This window comes from Colobus angolensis, unplaced genomic scaffold (genome assembly GCF_000951035.1).
Source record: "Colobus angolensis palliatus isolate OR3802 unplaced genomic scaffold, Cang.pa_1.0 Scaffold285, whole genome shotgun sequence".
Lineage (NCBI taxonomy): Eukaryota > Metazoa > Chordata > Mammalia > Primates > Cercopithecidae > Colobus > Colobus angolensis.
In genome coordinates, this window is record NW_012116099.1 from 4,400,350 (window position 1) to 4,408,644 (window position 8,295).

At 42.7% G+C, this 8,295-nt stretch overlaps 1 long non-coding RNA gene across 1 annotated transcript; it reads right to left on the minus strand.

Moving 5' to 3' along the window:
* Positions 1 to 5,799: 5,799 nt before the first annotated feature.
* LOC105516610 lies at positions 5,800 to 8,057 on the minus strand. The gene is made up of 3 exons (XR_001002516.1): positions 7,823 to 8,057; positions 7,354 to 7,474; positions 5,800 to 6,489 (listed from the first exon to the last, which is right to left on the minus strand). It is a non-coding gene; the product is annotated as an uncharacterized LOC105516610 (long non-coding RNA).
* Positions 8,058 to 8,295: the final 238 nt, after the last annotated feature.

Genomic DNA, 8,295 nt, shown 5'->3' on the forward strand with positions numbered 1-8,295 from the left:
AAAACAGTAGGTTAACTACGCCTTCTTCCTGTTGGCCTGACTCATGCACATTTCAGTAAACCCAATCGTCTTGCAGAGAGCACTCTCCATGGCTGATACACATCCATTAGACAGCAACACCCGCATTCTCCATGGAAGAGATAGTACTGTGAGGTTCATGGAATAGAAGAGTTTTGTCTTCAAGTTTGGGTCTCTGAGCTGCCCGATTTGCAATTTTGAGTACCCCAGTCACCAGATATTCAAGAGCAGTGACCTGGAAAAGGTCAGGTAGACTTTGAATGCAATGGGCCATTGATGTCTTCTGGACACCACTTACCTATTTTCAAAAATAACAAAGTATGTCCAAAATCTATATGAAGAATGCAGAGAAGCTGGAAATGGTCATAGCCCATCCCTGTGTTAACTTCCTCCCACAAGCATCCAGATAGAATATTTTCACCAAGGACAAAGAAACAAATAGCCGACATGCCTTGCCTCACAGGTAACCCTGGGAGATAGCAGTGAGGACAGGAGAAGAGTGACAGTCATTTTATTATTTGTTTTTTAAAATACAGCTTTGTCAAAGTGCAATTAACAACTAATAAACTGTACATATTTAAATGAAAAATGTGACAATACTGACACCTGTAAAACCATCACCATAGTCAAGATGATGAATAAATCTACCATCTGAAAAGTTTCCTTGTGCTCCTCTGTGAGCTTCAGCAATCTCCGGGCAACCACTGATCTGCCTTCTCTCACTGCAGATTAGTGTTGGATTTCCTAGACTTTTGTATATGTGGAATACAGAATGCATAGCATTGCATGATATGGCTTCTTTGCTCACCATAATAATTTTGAGATTCATTCACATTGTTTTGTGCATAGAGAACTTGTTCATTTTTATTACCAATTCATATTCTATTGTGTGGATATACCACAATATTCTTACCCATTGACTCATTTAGGTTATTTCCTATTTGGCAACTATTAAAAATGCTGTGAACATTCGGGTATAAGCCTTTGTGTGAACATTTGCTTTCATTTCTCTTGGGTGAATACTTTGGAGCAGAATGGTTGGATCATATAGCAGTTGTATGTTTAGCTTATTAAGAAATTCTGGAACTCTTTTTGGTGCACTCACATAAAGTGTTTAGGATCTACAACAATCCAGGTACTTCCTTGGAAAACTTCACGGAATTTGAAGGTTGAATCCCAGGATGCTATTTTTCTATAATTAAAATATAAATGTATGAACTACAGTATATTATGAAATACTGGAAGAAGGAGAGAAGACACTGTCTCCTTAGAAAGAATTCTCCTTTCTTTTCAGAATGCCCAAAGTAGTCTCATGGGTCTCAATTCTCCAAGTGATGGTGGTGACATCGATTGTAGTGACCATCATGGTGGGGGTTGTGAAAAGAAAATTAGATGCTGAACCAAAAAAAAAAAAAACAGGCTAGAAAAGTGTCCCAGAAGAAAACTCTACTTCTCCCACATCCTGCTGTCCAATATTTCTTGATTCTCTTGCCCCATTCCTAGTCCCCATGAGTGGAAATTAAAAAACCAGAAATGGATTTCGTACCTTCTGCCTGGGGCCTCAATTACATTGTGCCATAGAAACCTGGTATGGATTTTGAGCTCAAAATGAATTGGAAGCCAGGTTTATTGCTGGGAATCTTCAAATTTCAGGGAGTAGAAAGAGCAAAAATAAAAATGGAGATTCCCACCGGGCGTGGTAGCTCATGCCTGTAATCCCAGCACTTTGGGAAGCCAAGGCAGGCAGATCACCTGAGGTTAGGAGTTTGAGACCAGCGTGACCAACATGGAGAAACCCTGTCTCTACTGAAAATACAAAATTAGCTGGGCATGGTGGTGCATGCCTGTAATCCCAGCTACTCGGGAGGCTGAGGCAGGAGAATTGCTTGGACCAGGGAGTTGGAGGTTGCAGTGAGCCAAGATTGTGCCATTGCATTCCTGCCTGGGCAACAAGAGTGAAACTTGATCTCAAAAAAAAAAAAAAAAAAGGGAGATCCCATTAGATGTTCGTAATTCTTGGCCCAAGAAATGAATTGAGGAAATTCTGACCTTCTGGGCACATGGGACGTAGAAGAGCACAGATTGTTAGTGACTCACATAGGATTCTCATTATGAGGGAAAATATTGTCCTTCTCTTACACATAAGGTAACCCATCCATTGCCCAAATGTTCAGTAGGTGCATTCATGGCCCAGAGATAGACAAGAAGCTCAGAATGGCTTCTCAGCCCTTGCGCCTGGAATGTGATCTACAGACCACCAGCATTAGCATCTCCTGAAAGCTTGTTGTAAAATAAGAGTCTTAAGCCATGCCCAGAACTACTGAATTAGAATCTGCATTTTAAAAATGTTTATTTATATATATTTTGGGAGTACAGGTGCAGGTTTCTTAGGTGTGTATATTGCGTAGTAGTGAAGTCTGGGCTTTTAGTGTACTCATCACCTGAGTAGTGAACATTGTACCCAATAAGTAATTTTTCAGCCCTCATCCCCTCCACCTCCCACCTTTTGGAGTCCCCAATGTCTGATTACTCTTCGTATGTCCGTGTATGCCCATTGTTTAGCCCCCACTTATAAGGGAGAACATGTGGTGTTCGACTTTCTGTTTCTGAGTTATTTCGCTTAGCATAATGGCCTCCGGTGCCAGCCATGTTGCTGCAAAAGACATGACTTCATTCTTTTTTATGTCTGAGTAGTATTCCATGGTATATTTCTTTACCCAGTCTTCCACTGATGGCCACTTAAGTTAATTCCATGTATTTGCTATTGTGAATAGTGCTGTGATAAACAGATGAGTGCAGGTATCTTTATGATGTATTGATTTCTTTCCCTTTGGGAAAGGGAATATACTCAGAAGTGGGATTGCTGGATTGGATGGTAGTTCTATTTTTGGTATTTTGAGAAATCTCCATACTGTTTTCTATAAAGGTTATGCTTGTTTACATTCCCATCAACAGTGTATAAGTGTGCCCTTTTATCCACGTCCTCGCCAACATATGTTGTTTTTAGACTTTTTAACAATAGCCATTCTGACTTGTGTAAAATGGTATCTCACTGTGGTTTTAATTTTTTTATTTATCTGATAATTAGTTATGTAAAGTATTTTTTCATATGTTTGTTGTCCTCTTGTATGTTTTCTTTTGAAAAATGCCTGTTCATGTCCTTTGTCCACTTTTTAATGAGGTCATTTAGTTTTTTCTTGCTGAGTTGTTTGAGTTCCTTTTAGATTCTGTGTGTTAGCCCTTTGTCAGATGCATATTTTGCAATTTTTTTTGCACAGAATCTGTATTTTGACAAGGTCACCAGGTTAATCATCTGCAGGTCGTGGTTTGAGAAACACTGGTCTACATGCATGTTTTTCTTACAAGTTGCAGGTCCCAGAAAGCACTTAATACAGGTCCTGTGTTATCCAACTATTGCCTAATAATACGGTAGGACAACTAATACAGATCTCAGTGGTCTGCAGTTATAAGCATGTACTCTCACACTCAGGGGTCCGTGGGTCAGCTAAGGTTCAGTAGATCTAGGCAGGGCATGGCTTTAAGCTATGGATTGGGTCTAGGTTTATGCCGTGGGTCTCCCATTCTTTTGTGACCAGCAGGTTACCTGCCACACATTTCTCTCATGGTGATGGGATTATACCTCAGTCATATCTGTTACCATTTCATCAGCCAAAACAAGTCACAAGATCCAACAGACTAGCCAAAAAGCGGTCATGGGCTTTGGAGTTGTTTTCATTCCAGTTCTGCTCCTCAGTTAAGTCTCTGCCCCTAAGCAAAATCCTTACACTTCTCTACATCTCTGTGTCCCATTCAGTAAAATGGGATAAGAATAGTTACATCACCAGGGCTGTGTTGGGAAGCTGCTCAGCCTGACTCCGGGGCCAAAGTAAGGCCAAGAGGGAGAGTGAGTCCCAGAGGGCCCTGCCACTGAGAAGTTAGAGCTAGAGAAAGCTCCCACATGTCATCCTGTGTGTTGCTGTGGCAGTACAGGATTCAGCCCCCACCAAGGGTTGTTTCTGAGTCAAGAAACACACGCCCATCTCTTTCCATCTTTTTTCAGAAGGGTTGCCCTTTCACTGCTTACAAATTGTGTGCTACATAGTAGGAACTGTGCCTGCAAATACGTTATTCATCACTTATGGGGCTTGGACAATTTGAGCCTGTGACCACTTTCCCTGATGAAAGGGCACTGTTTCCTACCTTCCTTCCCCAGATGCAACAAGAGAAACAGAACATGCCTGGGGACAGGAGTTCCACAGGCTCTGTGCGTTGTATATTGTACTTCTTTTTTTTTTTTTTTTTTTGAGATGGAGTCCCATTTGCCACCCAGGCTGGAGTGCTGTGGCACAATCTTGACTCACTGCAACCTCCACCTCCCAGGTTCAAGCAGGTCTACTGCCTCAGCCTCCTGAGTAGCTGGGATTACAGGCACCCACAACCATGCACGGCTAATTTTTGTATTTTTAGTAGAGACAGGGTTTCACCATGTTGGCCAGGATGTTCTCGATCTCTTAACCTTGTGATCCACCTGCCTCGGCCTCCCAAAGTGCTGGGATTACAGGCGTGAGCCACCATGCCCGTCTCGGCCATACTTCTAACAAGGACCTGCTCAGAGTTACAGTTCTTGGGAGTGATAGAGTAGAAGACAATTATGTGAACAAACTTCTCACATTTCCAACTAACACTGGGATATTCATTGAGTTAGCAAGGGAAAGACTGGCCCCCATGATTCAATTGCTTCCCCCTGGGTCCCTCCCACAACACATGGGAATTCTGGGAGAAACAATTCAGTTGAGATTTGAGTGGGGACAAAGCCAAACTGTATCATTCCACCCCTGACCCCTCCAAATTTAATGTCCTCACATTTCAAAATCAATCATACCTTCCCAACAGTCCCCCAAAGTCTTAATTTATTTCAGAATTAATCCAAAAGTCCACAGTCCAAAGTCTCATCTGAGACAAGGCAAGTCCCTTCTGCCTATGAGCCTGTAAAATCAAAAGCAAGCTAGTTATTTCCTAGATATGATGGGGGTACAGGTATTGGGTAAATACAGTCATTCCAAATGGGAGAAATTGGCCAAAACAAAGGGATTACAGGGCCCAGGCCAAGTCTGAAATCCAGCAGGGCAGTTAAATTTTAAAGCTCCAAAATGGTCCCCTTTGACTCCATGTCTCACACCCAGGTCACGCTTATGCAAGAGGTGGGTTCCCATGGTCTTAGGCAGCTCTGCCCCTGTGGCTTTGCAGGGTCAGCCTCCCTCCAGCTGCTTTCAGGGGCTGGCGTTGAGTGTCTGCGACTTTTCCAGGCACATGGTGCAAGCTGTCGGTAGATCTACCATTCTGGGTTCTGGAGGACAGTGGCTCTCTTCTCACAGCTCCACTAGGCAGTGCCCAAGGAGGGACTCCGTGTGGAGGCTCCAACCCCACATTTACCTTCTGCACTGCCCTAGAAAAGGTTCTCCATGAGGACCCTGCCGCTGCAGCACACATGAGGTCCCTCCCACAACACATGAGAATTCTGGGAGATACAATTCAATTGAGATTTGAATGGGGACACAGCCGACATATCAACATGCCCCTGACCCAGCAATTCCACCTGAGTATGTGACCAACAGAAATCTATTCCCTAATGCACTCAAAGACCTAAAAAAGAATGTTCATAGCAGCACTGTTTAAAATGGTCCCAACCTGGAAATAACCCCAATGCCGTCAACAGAATAGATAATAAGATAGTTAAGTGTACACAGTGGGAAGGAACAAATGACAACTACATGCAACATGCACAATTTCACAAATGTAATGTTGAGTGAAGGAAACCAGGCACAGTAAAGTACATGCTGGATAATTCTGTTTAGGTAAAGTTCCAAACCAGGAATAAGGAACCTGTGCTGTTGGAAGAGAGTTACCTTTGTCAAGGAAGTGATGAAAAGGGAGTCCAAGGAGGGCAGCTAGGGCACTGGTGATGTTTTGCCTCTTGATCTGGGCATTGGTTACATAGGTGTCTTCAGTTTGTGAAATCTCATTGAGCTGGAGAGTTATATATGTGTATATTTCTGTAGGAATATCATACTTCAATTTTAATAAAAGAGTAAAGAACTCAGCAAGCAGGGTACATGGTGTAGAAGAGATGGCTGGTTTTCACTGGGAAAGATGACCCACAGCCCTGGAATTCACTCTCTGGGCTCCCTGATGTGTGTGCTATCCTGCAGATTGTTCTCCAGATGGGAATGAATGCAGGCTAGTTTCAGTATTATGGGGGTGCTCCTCTGCCTCAGGTCCCAGTGCCATTGTTACAACATCAAAGACCAACTGCTGGCTGAGATGCGGTCCATATGAAAAGAGTGACCAGCAAATTTACTGCTTGACTTCATTCCCTTTAAAAGGAATTGGCTCCATGGTCCTCCTTCAAAGTTCAATTGTAGACATATATCTTCTTTATAGGACATCGTTTACAATGAAGAGGAGCAATAACTTAAAATTTTTAAAACAGAATACCTTTGAGAGCACTGTGAGATGGACATTCCATTTCATAAACATCACTGTGGTTACATTGCCCAAACATTCCCAGAAGTCCAGCCATGGGCCTGCGAGCCTTCTACTGGACATGGTGACATTTGGGGACTAATTTGAATTATATTTTTATGCTCCAGCCCTTTCCCTAGGCTCTGAAAATTCTTGAGAAGGTCATTAATGAGAGGCAGTCTACTTCGAAGCAGAGGGCCACCTCACTAAAATCAGGCAAAATGGCAAAATTCATAGCCCATCACTCATTAACTTATTTGGAGCTACCCTTCAGTGGAGTAAACATTTTTTAAGGGTTAGGGCCAAATTAAACTCCTGGATCAATTATACGTGGTTCCCCAATACCCACATGGACGTCACTCCACATAATTCCAGTGTGAAAATGTCACAGACTTACTAGCATTTCCAGATACTAGAACTCAGCTAGAAAACAGCAAAGTTGTTTGTATGCCTGTCAGAAAATGAAGAATGTTATTAACTTTCCAAGAAAGAAGAAAGTAAAATTATAACATACATGAAGTTTTTGGCTTCACATGGAATCTGACCCAGATGTGAAAGTCACATCTACAATCAAAATGACCAGCCTCCTGAAAACTGACCAATCCAGAATAATCCTTTCAAGTTCACTCATGATACAGTTGATCAGCCCATAGGGGATACGACGTTCTAAAGAGTGGTCAAGTCATCCATTTCTGTTTAACCCATTACTCCTGAAAAGGTTCAGCTCTCCACACTTTGCTGGAAAAAGGCTAACAACTCCGTGCATCCCTCCCTCTCTGCTCCCCTCACTGGTACATTCAGGAAGACACGAACCAGGTAAGACAACTGAGAGCTCCTTACTGAGAGTGTGAAGTGTGATAGCGGCACAACACGCACTTCTGAAGACATCATGAAATGAGATAAATCTGGGGAATCCACATCAACTAGAAAAAAACTGGAAACATTTGAAGAGGCTTTGGGATCACAAAGAGAGTGAATCTAAACATCGAACAGCAGGTATTAAATAGAAATAATGAAAGGCAGGTTCTTAGGAAAAAATATATGGCAGACTAAGTATTCGAAGTTCTGTTCCAGGTTCCCCCCAGGGAATCATTGCCCTGAAGCTCTGTCCAGTGTGGTTCTCTCATGCCCCACAGTGGTTCTTTTACTTCTTATTCGCCAAGGCCAGGATTAATGCTAAGGTCTGGACTAACCCAATAATGGACATGAATGGCCTTGGCCTTAAATTTTCAGGGGTCCGTCTGTAGGTTCCTCCCTGAGATCTGAGAAGGTTTTTACTTACTTCTTTCATTTTAAGGTGAATGCTAGTGGGGGAATTATTGTGGTGTACCCCGAGAAGGTTCTGTGTCTTGGTCCTGACAATCTACGTGAAGTACCTTTTTTGCCTCCAGGATATGTGGGCACATGACAGGCACTCACATACACAAGGGTCACTGCACATGGCTGCAGGAATGCCCAGGTTGTACCAGGGCTTCATCTGTGCTCCAACCCGCCTGCACTCCATGGTGAGGCAATCTGCTTAGAAGGCAGGTTGCAGACACTCCGCAAATTCTAGAATGTTGTTGTTGGCAAGATAGCCAAGCCCTAATGTCTCATTTCATGACAAATAATCTAAAACCTGGAGAAATTAAAAGATTTGGGTAAGACCATACCATTCATTCATCCTAGTGCCAGCCAGTACCAGACTCCAAAGCAAGTCATCTTTCATGAACCACACAACCCCCGATTCCTGAACATCTGTAAAAGTTTTTATAA